The following is a 17,796-nucleotide window of genomic DNA, read 5'->3' on the forward strand; positions in this document are numbered from 1 at the left end:
AGTTACAGAACATTTGATTGCATTTTATATACCCAACATATACTGCATTATTATATCATATGTATATTATGTGTTATATTGTATTATTAATTATATTCTATACTATGCAAGATATTATACTAAGTGCTGACAGGAAAACCATGATTCCTGCCCTCAAGACTGTAATACTCTAGGTAGAAAGATAACATGTAGAAAAAGAAAAAAAAATTTGGGTGTGAAAAGTACATAAGAGGTACAAAGTATTATGGGAGTTCAAAAAAGTGTGAGATCATTTTTGACTTGAGCATCATGGAAGATAATATAGAAAAGGTGACGTTTGGTCAGACTTATGAATAATGGGTAGCATTGCAAATGGTATTAGTGCAGAGGGGAGGGCATTGCATGCAGACATGGCAGTCCAAGGAAGATCTAGGCTTTATGAAGAAGAAACAGTAAATTTGACTAGTGTATAGGTAAGTCAATTAGAGTGGTATATAGGCTAAGGATAGAAAACCAGATCACAAATAGTTTGTGGAACTCTTTGAATAAAAAAAAGTAGCACCAATATTATTCAGAAGGCAGTGGAGAGTCAATGAAGACATTATTAAAGCTAGGAAGTGGTACGATTAGATCTATGCATTAAGAATTTTAATCCAATTGAAATGTATGGGCTTTATTCGATGGAGAAGAAACTAGAAGAAAAGAGACTAGCTAGGAGATAACAAAAGTAATCTTGGCTACATTGCTATTGTAGTACTTTTTTATTACTATATAAGTATTCTTGACTAGAGGTAATGATGACTTGAATTAACATTGTGGTAGCAGGCATTGGAGGAAAAAAAAAAGAAGATATATACATGAGAGTTACCACATAATTACAATTTATAGGACCTGGATGCTCATTGAGTAAGTGGGTCAAGTGAGAAGGAGAAACCAAAGATGACTGATAAGTTTCAAACAAAAAGAAGTCAGAAAGAGGATTTGAGGTAAACAGAAATAGCTCATTTTTCAGACATGTTGCATTTGAAGAAAACATGATGGATGATGATGATGATGATGATGATAATACTAAGCAAACACTTATGCAGCTCTTACTATGTGTCAGTCACTGTGCTAAACACTTTGTGTTTATTATGCCATTTGATCATTACAACAACCCAATGAGTTAGGTGCTATTATAATTCCCATTTAACAGATGAGGAAATTGAAGAAAAGAGAGGCTTAGTGGCTTGGTTAGGGTCACACAGCTTGTAAGTGTCTATGGCCAGATCTGAATTCAGATCTTTGTAACTGCAGGCCTGCTGATGTACTGAACCACCTAGCTGCCCCTATTCAGATACTCAGTAAGATAATGAAAGAGAAAATACATAATTCAAAAAAGATTGGATCTAGAATCATACATTTAGGATGAATAAACACATAGACATTTCTGATAGAAACCATGGTGGTAATTGACTAATAAGGGAGAGGATCCAGAGAGAGAGCAGCAAATAAAATTAAGAACAGTCTTGAGGAATGATTCAAAGGATATAGGGAGAAGAAGGAACACTATTGAAAGAAGCTGATAGGAATGGTCATAGAGGTAAAGGGAGAAACAAAGGAATGCTATATACCAAATCCAAATGAAGAGAAAGGAGCAAGAAAGGCACTCCAATGATTAAATCTGTCTTGGCCTATTTCTTTTTCTGTAAAGTTAGGTTGTGGGATTAACTGATCTCTAAAATCTCTCCTAACACTAATTTCTTTTTTCTTGCACAAATCATTGTATGTATTTGTATTGATTTTTTGGGACAAAATATTTCACTATATTGTACTTACAATTTGCTTTGTTATAACCTGTAGAAAGGGCAAGGAAGGTAAGGAATAAGAAAAGGATATTGGATTTGGTGATTAAGAAGCCATTGTGATCTTTTAAGAAAGCAATTTCAGTAGAATGATGCGAGATGAAACCAAGATTGCAAAAAACAAACAAAGAAAACCTAAGAGAGTGGGTGATGATAAGGCAAAGGGGGTAGAATTTATAGATTTCTCTTTCTAAAAATTTGACAATGAAAGGAAAGAGAGAATTGGTAACTCCTCCCTGGCTAAAGCCTGCTAAATTCTCTTGCTCAGCAGAGGCTTCCCCATTAGCAGCCTCAAGAACGTTAGATCTTCTGCCCATGACCGTGCCCTCCTTCAACTACTGAATTCTTTCTATGAAGGTAATTAATTTAAAGATGACTTCCTATTCTGCTTGGGACACATTTTGTGGTTTTCACCAGCACACACTTGATTAATTTTCTTTTTTTTTTTAAGTGTTATTGATGTGTTTTGTTTCTAACATTACAAACATTTACAGATTACCTCTACTAAATTGATGGACATTACATTTTTTATCACTACAAAAAGAACTGCTATAAATTTTTGTTTGGGCCTTATTTTGTTTTACATGTAGGACCTTCTCCCTTTTCCTTGATCTTTCTTGGATATAGGCCTACCAGTGGTATAGTGTTAAATGACATTCTCTGTTCAGTTTTTTTTTTTGGGGGGGGATAATTCCAAATTACTTTCCAGAATGGCTGTATCCATTCACAGGTCCACCCGCAGTACAACAGTGTGCTGTTTTCTTACAGCCCCTCCAACATTTATCATTTTCCTCTTGTGCCATCCTTGACATCCTTGATGGATGTGAGGTGGAATCTTTGAATTGCTACAATTGTCATTTCTCTAATTAGTAGTGATTTGGATCAGTTTTTCCTACAGCTACAGATACTATGTGTTTCTTCCCTTAGGAAGTGCCTGTTCTTACTTTTAGGTCATTTATTAATTGGGAAATTTGAATCAGCTCCTTATATAATTTGGAAATTAAATGTTTATTAGAAAGAAAACTTGCAAAATAATGTTTTTTTTAACCTGTTGTTTCCCTTTTAGTCTCAGCTTTACTGGATTTGTTTGCACAACTTTTAAAATTTTATCTAATCAAAGTTGTCCATTTTATCTTTTGTGTTCCTCTCTATCCCTTGTTTGGTCATAAGCTTTTTTTTCTTATTAATGTATTTGAGATATGCTTTTTGTATTGTTTCTTTAATTTGCTTATGGTATGACCTTTCATATTTAGATTATGTAGCTACTTAGAGTTTATCTTTGTATAATATGTGAGTCGGTATAAATCTAATTTATTCCATATTGCTGTCCAACTTTCGTAGTAGTTATTGTCAGATAGTGAGCCCCAGTTCCTCTGTTGTTTGTGTTTATCAAATATTTGGGTACTAGGTAGATTTGCCTTGATATATTGTGTACCTGATCTTTTTCACTGATTGATAGTGATTTTTTGACCAGTATCAAATTGTTTTGAGAATGATTGCTTTGTAGTATACTTTGAGATCTGACTTTACTATGTTCTTTTTCTTCACACTTCATTATTTCCCATGAAATTTTGAACTTTTCTGCCTCCATAGGAATTTGTAACTTTTTTTCTCATTCTGTAAAAGTAATTCTTTGGTAGTTGAATTGATGAGACATTGAATACACAAATTAATTTAGATAACATTGTCATTTTTCTTATGTTGACTGGTCCTACCCATGAGCAAATGCTACTTTTCCTATTAACTAAGCGAATCTTTATTTCTGCATATAGTGATTTGTAGTTATATCTATATAGTTCATATATCTATCTATCTATCTATATCTATCTATCTATCTATCTATCTGTCTATCTATCTATCTATCTATCTATCTATCTGTCTATCTATCTTGGTAGATAGCCTTATAAACATTTTATTCATTCTGCAGTTATTTTAAATGGAGTTTCTCTTTCTATCTCTTCCTGATACCTTTTATTGTTCTAATATAGAAGTGCTGATCATTTTAAGAAATTATTTGCTATCTTGCAAGTTAAATGAAATAGCTCTTTGAATTTTTAGTTGACTCATTAGGGTCATTAAGTACACCATCATATCTTCATAAAGTGATAGTTTTGCTTCTTCTTTACCTATGCTTTTTCTTCAATTTTTTCCCTCATTTTATTGATCCAGCATTTCTACTACTATTTCAAACAGAATTGGTGACAATGGGCATCCTTATTTCACCCCTAATTTTATTGGAAATGATGCTCATTTGTTTCTAGTACATATAATAATAGCACTTCAATTCAATATACATTTATGTAGTGCCAACTGTATGCCAGGCACTGTGTTATGCACTGAGGAAACAAATAAGAAAAAGAAAGACATTCCCTGCCCTTAAAGAGCTTATTGTCTAATGGAGGAAGACAACACACAAAAGGAAAAGGGGGAGAGAATACCAGAGGTATCAGAGGTATAGGAGAGGGAATCGGGGGGGATAATATTCTTGAAATCAAAACCAAACCGATCTGCCTATGGAAAATGGAAAGTTACCTGAAAAGTTCAGATTCCAGTCCTTTATAGGGGAAGGTTTTGGGAGGAATTTAGTGTTCTACTCTCCAGCCCTTTAAACAGAGAGGAGAGACAACTGAGGAAATCGAGGTGTTCAATACTGAATATAAAAAATGTGGCAAACAAACAAACAAAAATGAGGCAGTCAGCATGCTGATGGAGATTTCAGGTGATCAGTTTATTCTAGGTAGTGTATGAAGTTCCAAAGAGGCAAAATGAAGCAGATTTGCTGATGGAAAACAGAGAATTACTCTTGGTTTTAGACAGACAATATTTATGATTTCCATTGTGGCATTGGTATCATTTTCCTGCAGTGTGTGTGTGTGTGTGTGTGTGTGTGTGTGTGTGTGTGTGTGTGTGTGTGTAACACAGTAATAGAGATAGACAAGGAAGAGATAGTCTTAGGCTTTCCTATGGTGCCCCAGCTACTTTCATTCTAGTAGGCATCATCTCCACATTGTAGAACAGGGTCTTCTTTTGGTCTACCTAATGAGATACTCACTCCCTGACGCTGTTTCTAAGAACTAATTTACGATTCTGTAGGACCATAATTACGTCTAGGAAGAATCTAAAAGGTCCTCTATTCCAGAGTTGTCAAGTGAGTTCTCTAAACCAGATCAAATATAATTAGGAAATGTTTTTTTTAACAAAATAAAGAATAATACAATACAGCATAGAGAATTTTTTTTCCCCCTAAGTCATTATGAGGCCTGCAGGGGGTCGTTTCTATTTGGGTTTGACCCCACTGATCTAGTTTAACCCTTTTACTTTATGGATGAAGAAACTGAGGCCCAGAGAAGGGAATTGATTTGCCTAAGCTTACATGGTGAACCAATGAAGAGCTTGGAACTAGGGATTCACTCTCCTAACTCTCTATTTCAGTGTTCCTCAGCTACATGCTGTCTTATCATTTTAAATAAGCCTCATATTGAAGAAATTATTCATGGGTCTGACCTAAAACTAGAGATGTAAGGTTTTAAAGCATAAGAATGTTAACACTCTTCTCCCTCCTCACCCCCAATTCTTTGATTCTCATCTGGGTAATCTATAAAGTGATTTCCATTAAAACCACAACACTGTCCATAGTCCAAACAATTATGGGGACAAATACACAGAATAGACTCAGAGCAATTTCCAGTGGTTTCCATTAGTTTCCACTTATTTCAACTGATAACATACCCTCAGATCACATGTAGGGGAGAGTTAGCAGGGGTATCTGGTATCTGGGGAGTATGCATCTTACTTTTTTGTGGTCATCATGAACCTTGTGATCATCCACAGACCCCAAGCCACAACCATGACATGATTGCCTCCATTCCCCTGCCTGTCCCTGAGCCATTATTCCTGCACACACACACACACACACACACACACACACATGCACACACAGAAAGAGAGAGAGAGAGAGACAGAGAGAGAGAGAGAAGACAGCGCTGTTACCATTTTACTCTCCTTTGCCAGTGTTCAGTAGCTGGCCCAATAGGCTACAAACACATTCTCATCAACCAGAGTCAAGGGACCAAATACCTATCTTTCTTTTCTTCGGAGGAGTTTAGGTCAGACTCTGTGAGACATAGTCTTCTCCTAATACTGAATAGAAATGAGTGGACTTTGTCCCCAAAATGAATTGGAATGAAGATTGGGTCTATGCCATTCAACATGGGACCCTGAGGCTATTATTTACCCCTAGGGACCTTCTCCTTTGCCTGGCTCACCCTTTTCCATGTCCCATAAGTGGTCTCTCCAATAGTAACTTCAGGGTCTCCCAGGCTATGTCTTTTCCCAACAAGATATTCCGAGGCCTTTTCCCCTTAGGGTTCTTGTGTAGTAGAGGTCTCCTCTGAGTCCCTTCCTTACATTTGTCCTAAGGGTCAGAATCCATACTTAGGACTCTGTTCAGAAGTTCTCTAGTCTCAAGAGTATCAGAACAAGAATTTCCTTCACCATATCTCTGACAAATAGTTGTCTAGCTCTCACTGAAAACTCACAGTGATGGGGAACTCACTATCTCTTGAAGCAGCACATTTACTTTGGCTAACAGTAGTTGTTAGAAAACTTTTCATTAAATTGAGCCAAAATCTTCCTCTTGGCAATGTCTACCTATTACTCCAACTTTTGCCCTCTGAGGCAAAGCAAAGCAAGTTTAATCCCTCTGTTGTACACATGTATTCTTGAAGGTAATTCTCATAGCTCCCTCAAGTCTTCTTTTCTCAAGGCTAAACTTCTGCAGTTCCTTCAGTTGATCTCCACATGACATTGTGGCAATGTTTTAGTCACTTGGAGCAGTCCCTAGGACATGCTCTAGATTATCACTATCTTTCTATAAGTGGGGGCCCCAAACTGAAATCAATACATCAGATATTTTGGGACCAGGACAGAGTATATTGGAAGTCATGTTTCAAATCCTTAATACTACACAGCTTAAGATTACTTTCATGTGTTTGATTGAAATGCCACATTATTGACTCATATAGAGATTATAGCCCAAAACTTCTGGATGTTTTGTACACATAATTCTTGATTAGCGCTATTCCCCCAAACGTTGTACTTATGAAGTTGATTTCTTGAACTCAAATGTAGGACTTCACATTTGTCTCAATTAAATGTCATGTTTTTAGAATAGGCCTCCCATTCCACCCTGGGGGGATTTTTATGGTTCTTGCTTCTGTCATCCAATGTGTTAGCTATCCTTCTCGCTTTTTGTCATTTGCAGATTTTGGTAGGCATGCCATCTATGAGATGATCTAATTCATTAATAAAAATAATAAATGACACTATGGCTCAAGGCTAACCAATTCCCTTTAATTTGACAGCAATCCATCAATCACTGTTTTGGCAGCCCAGTTATTCTATCATTGCACAATCTGCTTAATCTAATCCATGGCTTTTTATTTTGTTCATAAGATAAGACTAGTCAATATACTGAATTGGACTAGACAATCTCTAGAGTCCCCTCTGTATCTAAGTCTTGTGATCAATTCCTGTGTTGATGGAATTCACTTGAGCTAGTCTAGTAGTTTTGTCAAAAATAGAAATCATTTTAATCTTATGTGATCTATTACAAATGTACATCAATCTTTTTTTTTCATGACACAATATAAAATCTTATAAAAACTTAACATTGTTTTCACTAGTCTCTGTATCCTTTTCCCATATTTCAAAATCAAGAAAATTTTTTTTGTCTTCTTACATCCTACCACACTATTCTTATTCCTTAAATTATTGATGATAGTATAGCAAATCATAGTGTGAGATGTAATCAAATCCTGCCTCCAGTGCTTAAAATCCATGTGACGTTTGGCAAGTCACTTAGCCTTCATGGGCATGAGTTTTCTCATCTGTACAATGAGAGGATTGGATTGTATGTCTTCTGTGGACCTTTCTGGTGCTGACTCTGTGATACTAAGAGTCAAGGTGACTCATTTTGGCTGGGGACTTGAGCTCCTCTAGGGTAGACAGACGTAAAATACCATCTCCTGCTTTATCTTGAGGTACACTTCCTACTAAGTCTGAATTAATCTTTTTAAGCCTCTGTTTCCTCAGCTGTAAGGGAGAGTCTCTCAGAGATATTCTAGCCCAACCTTCTCATTTTATGGATGATCTATAAGGTCCTTCCCATCACTAGTATGTGTTTCATAACTATGTGTATTCTTACACAGTTAGAAAGGATAGGGACTGCCCTTTCCTTTATAACATACTCTTTTAAAAGAAAGAGAAAAAGAGTTAACTGAGTAATGATCCATTCTGCGCTTTGCCAACCTTCCTCTGCTGGATGAGAGAACAAAGGAAGGAAGCACAAGATATACAGAAATAACCATTAGTAGGGCACTATTTCTGGCTGCCGTCACCTTTAAAAAAAGTGGCAGGTGTGAAAACTGCTTTCACCACTGCACTACACAAAGAAAATGTTGGGCTATTTGGGATGTCTATCTGTGTTCTGAGGCTCATTATAAAAGAAATTCAGTCATCTTTATTTAATTTTATTCAGTCATCAATTTTCAGAAAAGGGTCAATGAGAAGATTAAAAAATGACTGTGTTACAGAACTGCTTAAATCTGCTACTTATTTTCAAAGCCTGCATTAGAAAATAACCACAAGATTCCATTTTAAGTGAGTATTTGAGTAGATACCACCCTCACTGAAATTGCTGTGTTCATATATATGGTGATTGATTGGGCATAAACAGACACAGCTATTGTTACACAAAGCAGATAGGCTAACATTAGCTATAGGGAAATGTATATTGAAGAAAGGAGAACATTTTATTAGAATGAGATGAGAATATTTTCTTCCCAGTCTCAAAAGTTTATTTTGTGACTGCATATCAATTATGTGTCAAAACAGATTTTATTACAGAATGTGCAACAGCAGTGAAAGTATTTTGAAATATGGTCATCCTTCTCTCTTCAGGAGGGAAGTAGGGGGAAAAAGACTCATTTATAGTTTAATTTCTGATCCTCATCATCTAACAAGTTCAGCGCAGGAACATATATACAAAAAGTGAAAGGAAGAGGAGTGATCTTTCAGGAAACAAGGGCTATATATCCTCCCTCTGTTAATATGTCAACAGGAGGGCTTGAGCAACTTCAGGTTTGCAGTGATCAATGACAAGTCATTCACTTTAATTGTCATCTTAAAGTTCTGAGTAAGCACCACACTTAAACTGCCTTTTCTCTTCCCCTTATTGTACCTGTTATAAGAACATTGCTTTATAATTAAGTGATCAAATTCATAGTGTTGGAAGAGATAAAGCAATGAACTGCTTTGGGAATAGATTTGAGAAACTACAAAACCATTTCATTTGCTTTGATGTCATGAGTTTTATTGGTCCCAGGCCTCCCCTTTCTAAGTCTACCTCATTTCTAAAAGATTCCTCAGCAAGTACAGAGAAAGCAAAGGAGGTACAGACAAAGAACTCAGGCTGCTTCTATGGTTGTGGCAGGGAATGGAACCTAGTGCATTTCTAGGGCAGAGTGGGTTGGTCAAACAATGGGGATATAAGAATGACACTGACTTATGTAGGCTAGAAAACATTCAAAACACTGAAGATCAGAGAGAAGATTGGAACTGGATATAGATATCTGTGAATCATCTGTATGGGGATGATAACTAAAACCTTTGGGAATGAATGAAATTACTAGGCGAGAAATGGAGTGGGGGTAGTGGAGAGACAGACAGACAGACAGACAGAATGAGAAGCAGAGAGAAAAAGAGAGACAGGAAGAAGGAGAGAGGAAGAGAGAGGATGGAGGGATAAAAAGAAAGACAAAGGATAGAGCTGTGGGGAACACATAAATTTTATAATTAGGAGACATGATTCCTTATCAAAGGAGACAGAGAAGGTGCATTCAGAGAGGTAGGAGGTTATCAGGAGACAGTAGTATCACAAAAACACAGTGAGGAGAGAGAACAGGATGAGAGGATAGTCAATACATGATAGTCAAATGCATCAGAGAGTTCATGGATGAAATGGCACTGAGAAAATTATGTTAGTTTTGGTAACTACTTTTGATGTCTTCTATTGCTCCCTTAACACACTCTACAATTCAGCTGAATTTGACCCTTTCTGCTCTGGAACAAGCGCTGTGTTTTTCTTTCTGTATATTTTGATTATACTGGCCCCTTATCCCAGAATGTCTTTTCTTCTCCTACTTACTTATTGAAGAGGAAGAGAATAACCTTCTCTCTTTGGAGATACCACATGGCACTTTATTTTGCACTTCTTGAAGGTACGTGCATTGTAACATGATATAATATAGTTATGCACTTGTGTTTTTCTACCTCCACCCCATGGCCTCACTAGAATAAAAGCTCCATGAAGGTAGGAACTATATCATCTAAATTTTACATGTCCCTCATTGCCTAGCACAGTGCTTTGAACACAATGGGTACTTCATAAATATTTCTTTAATGATTTCTACTTATGCCATTATTTAGAACTCTTATAGACTGAGAGGCAATATATAGGAAGGGGAGAGGAGGGAATAAGTATTTGTGTAGAACCTACTTTGTGCCAGGCACTATGCTAACTGCTTTTTGCAAATTCTATCTTATTTGATGCCTGTGAGATAGGTGCTATTATTTTCCCCATTTTCAACTGAGGAAACAACAATGAAATGAAATTGTTACCCAGGGCCACACAGCTCTATTAAGTTTCTGAGTCTGGAATTGAACTCAGGCCTTTCTGATTCTATGCCCAGTGCTCTCTATCTATTGCGTGATTAACTGTCTCCATCTCCACCCACTGACACCACATACATACATACATATACACACACATACATATATACATATACATACATACATACATACATACATACACACATACATACATATATACATATATGTGTATATATATACATACACACACACACATACATATATACCTCATGGTCTTTGAGGTAACTCTGTAAGGCTATAAGTTGTAGAGAAGGTGCTCAACTACATACATTGGTATAGAGCTTCCTATACCAATAAAATCATATTTACAATTCCTATCCTGATGCTACATATTAATGCGGTGGCATATATAAATGTCAAACCCTTAAGTAAAATGTTGTAAAGGCCCTATCTCCCATTTTGCTTTACCTTTTCATCTATCTACAAATTCTCTGACCATGTACTTTTAATGGGCTCTGGTTCATGTGCAAAAATACTTCAGATGCTATCTCTCCACATGGAGGATGTAAGGAAGGTATGGAATGGAAATGTGTTGGAGAGACTGTTGAGTATTCTGATACTAGTTGTGATAAACTAAACATGGGAGTAAGAGGAGTCTCTTTGATTGGCTGTGGAGGCATGAAAAAAGTCCTTCCAAACCACTTCTTTGCCTCAGTGATCTAGACTTCATTAGTGCACTCCTTCACTTACATTATCCAATGAGAGACCTTGCTATAAGAAGAAATGCTATAGGGCCTTCTTCCTTCTAAGATCATTTGACCCTGTAGAAGGACTTTGTCTTATGCCTCTGTTGCTTTTTTGTCCATTTTTGGTGAAATGAGTGTATAGACTCCACAACTTTGTGAGACTTGAAAGGTCCAAAAGATATCTCATCTTTGATTGGCTTAAGTCCAGAAGGTGTTGTTGCTCCTCAGGCCATCGATGGTGATCTGGCTGCAGACCCTAGCCCTGAATTCCAGGACAACAAAGGATTCTCCTTACTGTGAAGTACCATGAAGCTGGGGTGCCCTCTGAACCTTTAGAAACTCACAATAAATTTTTGAGCCTATATCGTCTTTACTTAGGATGGCAAAGATTGTGTGTGTGGTTTGTCATTCATTCTCAGAGGACCATGACATCAGGGAAATGACTTGCAATTGATTTTGATTTGAGTGAGGGCAGACTATGCAAAGTAACCAGCTTCATTGTCTCCTCCAGAGCCATCTGGGTCCAGTGGTCAGATATCAATCAGGATGACTAGAGACAGCCCAGGATACAGTGGGAGACTGTGGTCCTTCTAGGCTAAGGTCTTTCCAGGTTCTCACTTTGAGTGAGGCCACACCCATTTGGTGAATAAGCCTCTTTATAAGGTGAGTCCTGGGATGGTCCTTTAATTAAAAAAAAAAAAGTGAAACTGAGAGGGAAGATCCTCAGGGTTGCTGGCCAAAAGAGAAACAGTTACTATGCACATTCACTTTGAGCCAGGAGGGCCCCCAAATTAACCATTAAGTGGGGCTTGGGTAGGGACCTATTATTTTCCAGTCCATGAGATCCATGGGAATTGGGTTTAAGACTTGGCCTTTGAGAAAAAAAATCTAGTCAGTAAACCCCAAGTTAACTAGGTAGCTTTAGGCCAAAGAACAAACTGATGAAGGACTAAGGCCTTTTCATGGTGCCACAAAGAATCAATGGGAAGAAAGCTCTAAAGTTTCTTCCCTTACAGCATGGTTTCTCACTGTACACCATTAGTGAAGTTACCTAATGAATCTGAAATCACTGAGGCAAAGAGAAAGTAAGCACCTGAATTTGACAAGCTTTTCTGAATGCCTCCACAGACAATTAAAGAAGACTCCTCTTATCTACATGGTTCACCAACCAGAATCAGAATGTCTATGAATGCTACACAGTCTCTTGAAACCTTTTATTTCATGTCATTATGACTCTTCCAGAAGTGGGCTCCCAAGCATGCTCTACATGGAGAGATGCCATCTAAGGTTATATGGAAGTGAGCCAAAACCTCATTGCATGTTATTTGGCTCTTCCTTTTAATGAACTAATTCTTCACACTCCCCACTTTCCAACTCCCTTTCTCTTAGTATGCCCCACCCCCAATTGCAGGAGTTGTTTTTATCAAATATACTTAAAGTCATAGAATTTTATACCTGAAAGAGATCTTACAGCTTATCCAGTTTAACTCTTTCCTTGCAGATAAAGAAACTACAGGATAGCTTTTATGACGTTCCTACATGACTAGTTAGTAGCAGATGTCTATAATTCTTTTCAAAGTGAATTGCTTTTTCCCCTGATCCACCATAGTGAGTCCTAAGGCAATCAATCAGTAATACAAAAGTCCATACACTGAGTTATTAAAACATTAACATGATTGATGAAAAGTGTTATACTTGTGTGAGACAGCCAAACAAAGGTTATATTTCAGTTTTAGTTTTATAGTTTTAAAAGAATTTATTTAGCCTGTTTGCTATTTTGGAATAAACTCAGGGAATTTGAGAGGCACTTGGGAAATTTAGTGTGCATACCTAGAAGAAACAAGAATTGTTCAAGGTAAGCGAAGGTTTATAAAATTTGGGGTTATACTTGACTCTATTTTACTTTAGGGAATATGATTTTAAATGTGATTGCTCAGCAGAATAGGTAAATGTTTATTGTACTTGTATTTTCCCCCCACTCTATCATTTAGGAAAGTTTCTGTTTTCAAACACTCAACATTTATAATTATATGTGATTGTGGATAATATATGAAGTATATATGCCAGAGTCAAGGTTTCAGTGCTCTTACTGAAGAAAAAGGTAATTGATTAGATAAAGAGTTTGAGTTTTAAGAACGCAAATTCACCAAAGCCTCATTCTTCAACAGCATAGAAAAATAGGAAGAGTGACCTTGAATTTGCAGAAATGAGGCTCAAAGTTCAAAGAAAAAAAACCCTTAAAATTTTATTTTGTGTACGCATTCTCCTCTTTCGTGTTCCAGAAGTAGCTAGATAGAACATCAGTACTTCTTTTTTTTTGTACATGAGGTTACCATTGAAAAGAAATGGTTCTATTAGGTGATATTTTCTTTTGAGGGGTGAAGTGTTTAAGATTTATTTCTGCTATCCAGTAACCCAAGCTAAGAGCATGGGTATCAGACTCTGGGAGCCAAAATGGTGGAATAACAGGAAATCTCTGTAACTCCTCCATATTTACCTCCAAACAACCGTAAAATAGAGCCCCCAAACAAGTTCTGGAACAGCAGAACCAGCAAAAGGAAGGAATGAATCAGTGTTTGAGCCCAAGAAATTTGGAAAATTGGCAAGAAAGGTCCATTTCACTTGAGTTAAAGGGGAGCACATTCAAGGACAGAAAGCTCCCCAGAAAAGCCAGTAACACAGCAAACCAGTGGGAGATCCTGAGCCTCAGTGTGGTACATCAAGCAAACAACAACACCAGGAACCCTCCTGGTGCCTTAACATAGCCAGGGGAAGTGGCAAACTCCATATGAGGAACACCATGCTTCAGCATAGCCCTGGTCAAACAGACATCCTCCAGGGTCCATACCTCCATGTGCTTTGGTATAGCCCTAGGGAAGTGCAAAAACACTCCACCAGGCCTCATTACATGCCAAACACTGCCATTTGGACCCCACTCAGCATCAGGTAAGCTGCCAGACCCTTATGGCCTCCAGCAGCACTAGCTACCCCCCAACCAAACTCCTCACCACAGCATCAGACTCAAGGGTCCTTTGGAGCCTCAGGGCAACATTAGTGCAGCACCAGGTAAACAGCCAAGGCCTGCAACCATTGGCACAAGAAGTCTGAGACAGTTCTCCTTCCACTGTGTGTGCACAGCTAAAATTTAAAAGTAAAGAAAAAGGGGGGAAAAAGATGAGAAAAACATAACAAAAAGAACCTGACCATAGAAGGTTACTATGGGGACAGGGAAGGCCAAGACACAAACTCAGAAGAGGACAACAATATGAAAACACCTATAATAGGAAATATAATAGGAAAACTCCAAAAAGGAATATGGAAGCAGTCTCAAGACCAGAAAGAACTCATGGAAGAGCTCGAAAAAGAGCTTAGAAATTGTTTAAGAGAGGCAGAAGAAAAAAATGGGAAAAGCAATGACTGTGATGCAAAAGAACTATGAAAAAAAGAGTCAACAAGTTGGATAACTACTTAAAAAGTAAAATTGGCCAAATGGAAAAGGATATTTAAAAACCACTGAAGAAAAGAACTCTTTAAAGAGTACAATTGACCAAATGAAAAAGAAAGCACAAAAGCTATTTGAGGAAAACAAGAACTTAAATGTTGGAATTAGATAAGTGGAAGCTATTTATTCTATGAGACATCAAGAATCAATCAAACAAATCTGAAAGAATGAAAAAATGGAAGAAAATATAAAATATCTCATGAAGAAAAAAAAAACTGACCTGGAAAGTAGATCAAGGAGAGACAATATCCTAATCTTTAGACTACCTGAAAGCCATAATAAAAAGGAGGACCTGCACGGGATCTTTCAAGAAATTATCAAGGAAAACTGCCCTGATGTCCAGGAACAATAGGGATAAATAGGCTTTGAAAGAATCCACTAATCACTTCAGGAAAGAGATCCCAAAATAAAAACTCCAAGGTACAGTGTTGCCAAATCTCAGAACAATTAGTCAAGGTTAAAGTACTACAAGTGACCACAAATAAAAAAAAATTCGAATATCAGGGAGTCACAATCAGTACTACATAGAACTTGGCAGCTGCAACATTAAGGGATAAGAGGTCATGGACCATGATATTTTGGAAGGCAAAGGAGCTAAGACTAAAAACCAGAATCACTTGCACAGCAAAATTAAGCATAATATATCAAAGGAAGAAATGGTCATTCAATGAAATAGAAGCATTTCAAACTTTCATAAGGAGAAGACAGAACTAAACCAAAAATTTGGCCTCCAATATCAAGACCCAAGAGAAGCACAAACAGACAAAAAAGGGAAAAGAAAACATAAGGGATTCAACAGAACTGCACAATTTACATCCCTACCCAGGAAGATGATACTTGTAGGTTTTAAAAATGGTATTGCTAATAATATAGCTAGAAGCAATATACATAAAGGATATGGGTATACAGTGAATTTGAGGATATGCCATAAAAAGAAAAGGATGAGAAACAGGAGTACAATGGGTATAGAAGGAAGGGAGAGGTAGAATGGGGTAAATTAATTCATATGAAGAGGCATGAAAGACCTATTACAGTGGAGGCAAAAAGGGTGGTGGGCAACGAGCATTGCTTGAATCTTACTATCATCAATTTTGGCTCAGAGGGAATCATATACACAATCAACTGAATATAGAAATCTATCTTACTTGACAGGAAGTAGGAGGCGAGGAGGTCAAGCAAAGGGGGGGATGGTGAGGACTGACAGAAGCAAGGGTGGATCAGAGGAGGTATTAGATGAAAGCAAAACAGTGGTGAGGAAGGAAAGGGTAAAAGGAGAGAGAGGACAGATCGGAGGAAAAATAGGATAGAGGGAAATACACAGGTAGTAATCGTGAATGTGAATGGGTTGAACCCTCCCACAAAATGGAAGCAGACTACAGAGTAGATCAAAAACCAGAATTCTCTGTTGGTTACAAGAAACATACTTGAAAAGCAGAGACATATACAGATTAAAGTAAGGGGCTAGAGCAGAATATATTATGCTTCACTGAAGTAAAAAAAGTAAGGGTAGCAATCCTGATCTTAGTCAAAGTAAAAGCAAAAATAGACTTAATTAAAAGAGATGAGGAAGGAAACTATATCTTGCTAAAAAGATACCATAGATAATGAACCAATATCAATACTAAACATATATACACTAAGTGGTATAACATCCAAATTCATAAAAGAGAAGTTAAGTGAGTTACAGGAAGAAATAGAACAAAACTATACTAGTGGGAGACCACAACTGTCCCTTCTCAGAACTGGATAATTCCACCTGAGAAATAAACAAGAAAGAAACTAAGGAGGTAAATAGAATATTAGAAAAGTTAGATATGACAGGCCTTTGGCATGATTTAGATGTAAAGGGTGATACCACAAGCAAATCAGAAGTGCAAGGAATAGTCTATCTTTGGATCTGTGGGGAGGGGAAGAAGTCATGACCAAAAAAGAGATAACATTATAAAATGTAAAATAGATAATTTTGATTATATTTAATTAAAAGCTTTTGTAAAAACAAAACCAATGAAACCAAGACTTGAAGCAAAGCAGAAAGCTGGGAAACTATCTTTACAGCAAGTCTCTCTGATAAAGGCTCATTTCTCAAATATATAGAAAACTGAGTCAAATTTACAAGAACATAAGCCATTCCCCAATTTACAAATGGTCAAAGGATAGGCAGTTTTCAGATGAGAAATCAAAGCTATCCATAAGCATATGAAGAAGTGCTCTAAATCACTTTTGATTAGAGAAATACAAATTAAAACAACTCTGAGGTACCACCTCACACTGATCAGATTGGCTAATATGACAAAAAAGGAAAATAGTAAATGTTGGAGAGGATGTGGGAAAATTGTGACATTAATGTACTGTTGGTGAAGTTTTGAACTGATCTAACCATTCTGGAGAGCAATTTTGAACTATGCCCAAAGAACTATAAAAACTGAGCATACCCTTTGAACCAGAAATACCACTATTAGATCTATATCCCAAAGAGAACAAAAAAAAGGGGGGGGGTTCTTTTCATGCTGGCAAAGAATTAGAAATTGAGGACATGTCCATCAGTTGGGGAATGAATGAACAAGTTGTGGTATAAGATGTGAAGAAATATTGTGCTATAAGAAATGAGGAGCAAGACGATTTCAGAAAAAACCTACAGACTTATATGAACTGATGCAGAGTAAAGGGAACAGAACTAGGAGAACATTGTACACAGCAACAGCAATGTTGTACAATGATCAACTGTGATATACTTAGTTATTCTGATCAATGTTATAATTTAAGACAATTCTAAAGAACTTATGATGAAATATGCTATCCACCTATGGGGCAGGAAAAACAAAGCATAACAAATAAACAAAAATACGGATGAAGTCTAGATGAAGATCAAAGCATACTTTAAAAAATATTTTTCTTGGGATATTTTTGTCTGTTTTCTTTCACAACATGACTAATACGAGAATATGTTTTGCATAACTGCATATGTATAACATGACAAATTGCTTGCATTATTAAGCAGGGGTGGAGGGAGGGAAGAAGAGAATTTGTAACTCAAAATTTAAAAAAAGAATGTAAA

Source organism: Phascolarctos cinereus, unplaced genomic scaffold (assembly GCF_003287225.1).
Source record: "Phascolarctos cinereus isolate Bilbo 61053 unplaced genomic scaffold, phaCin_HiC Scaffold_9;HRSCAF=440, whole genome shotgun sequence".
In the NCBI taxonomy this organism is placed as follows: Eukaryota; Metazoa; Chordata; class Mammalia; order Diprotodontia; family Phascolarctidae; genus Phascolarctos; species Phascolarctos cinereus.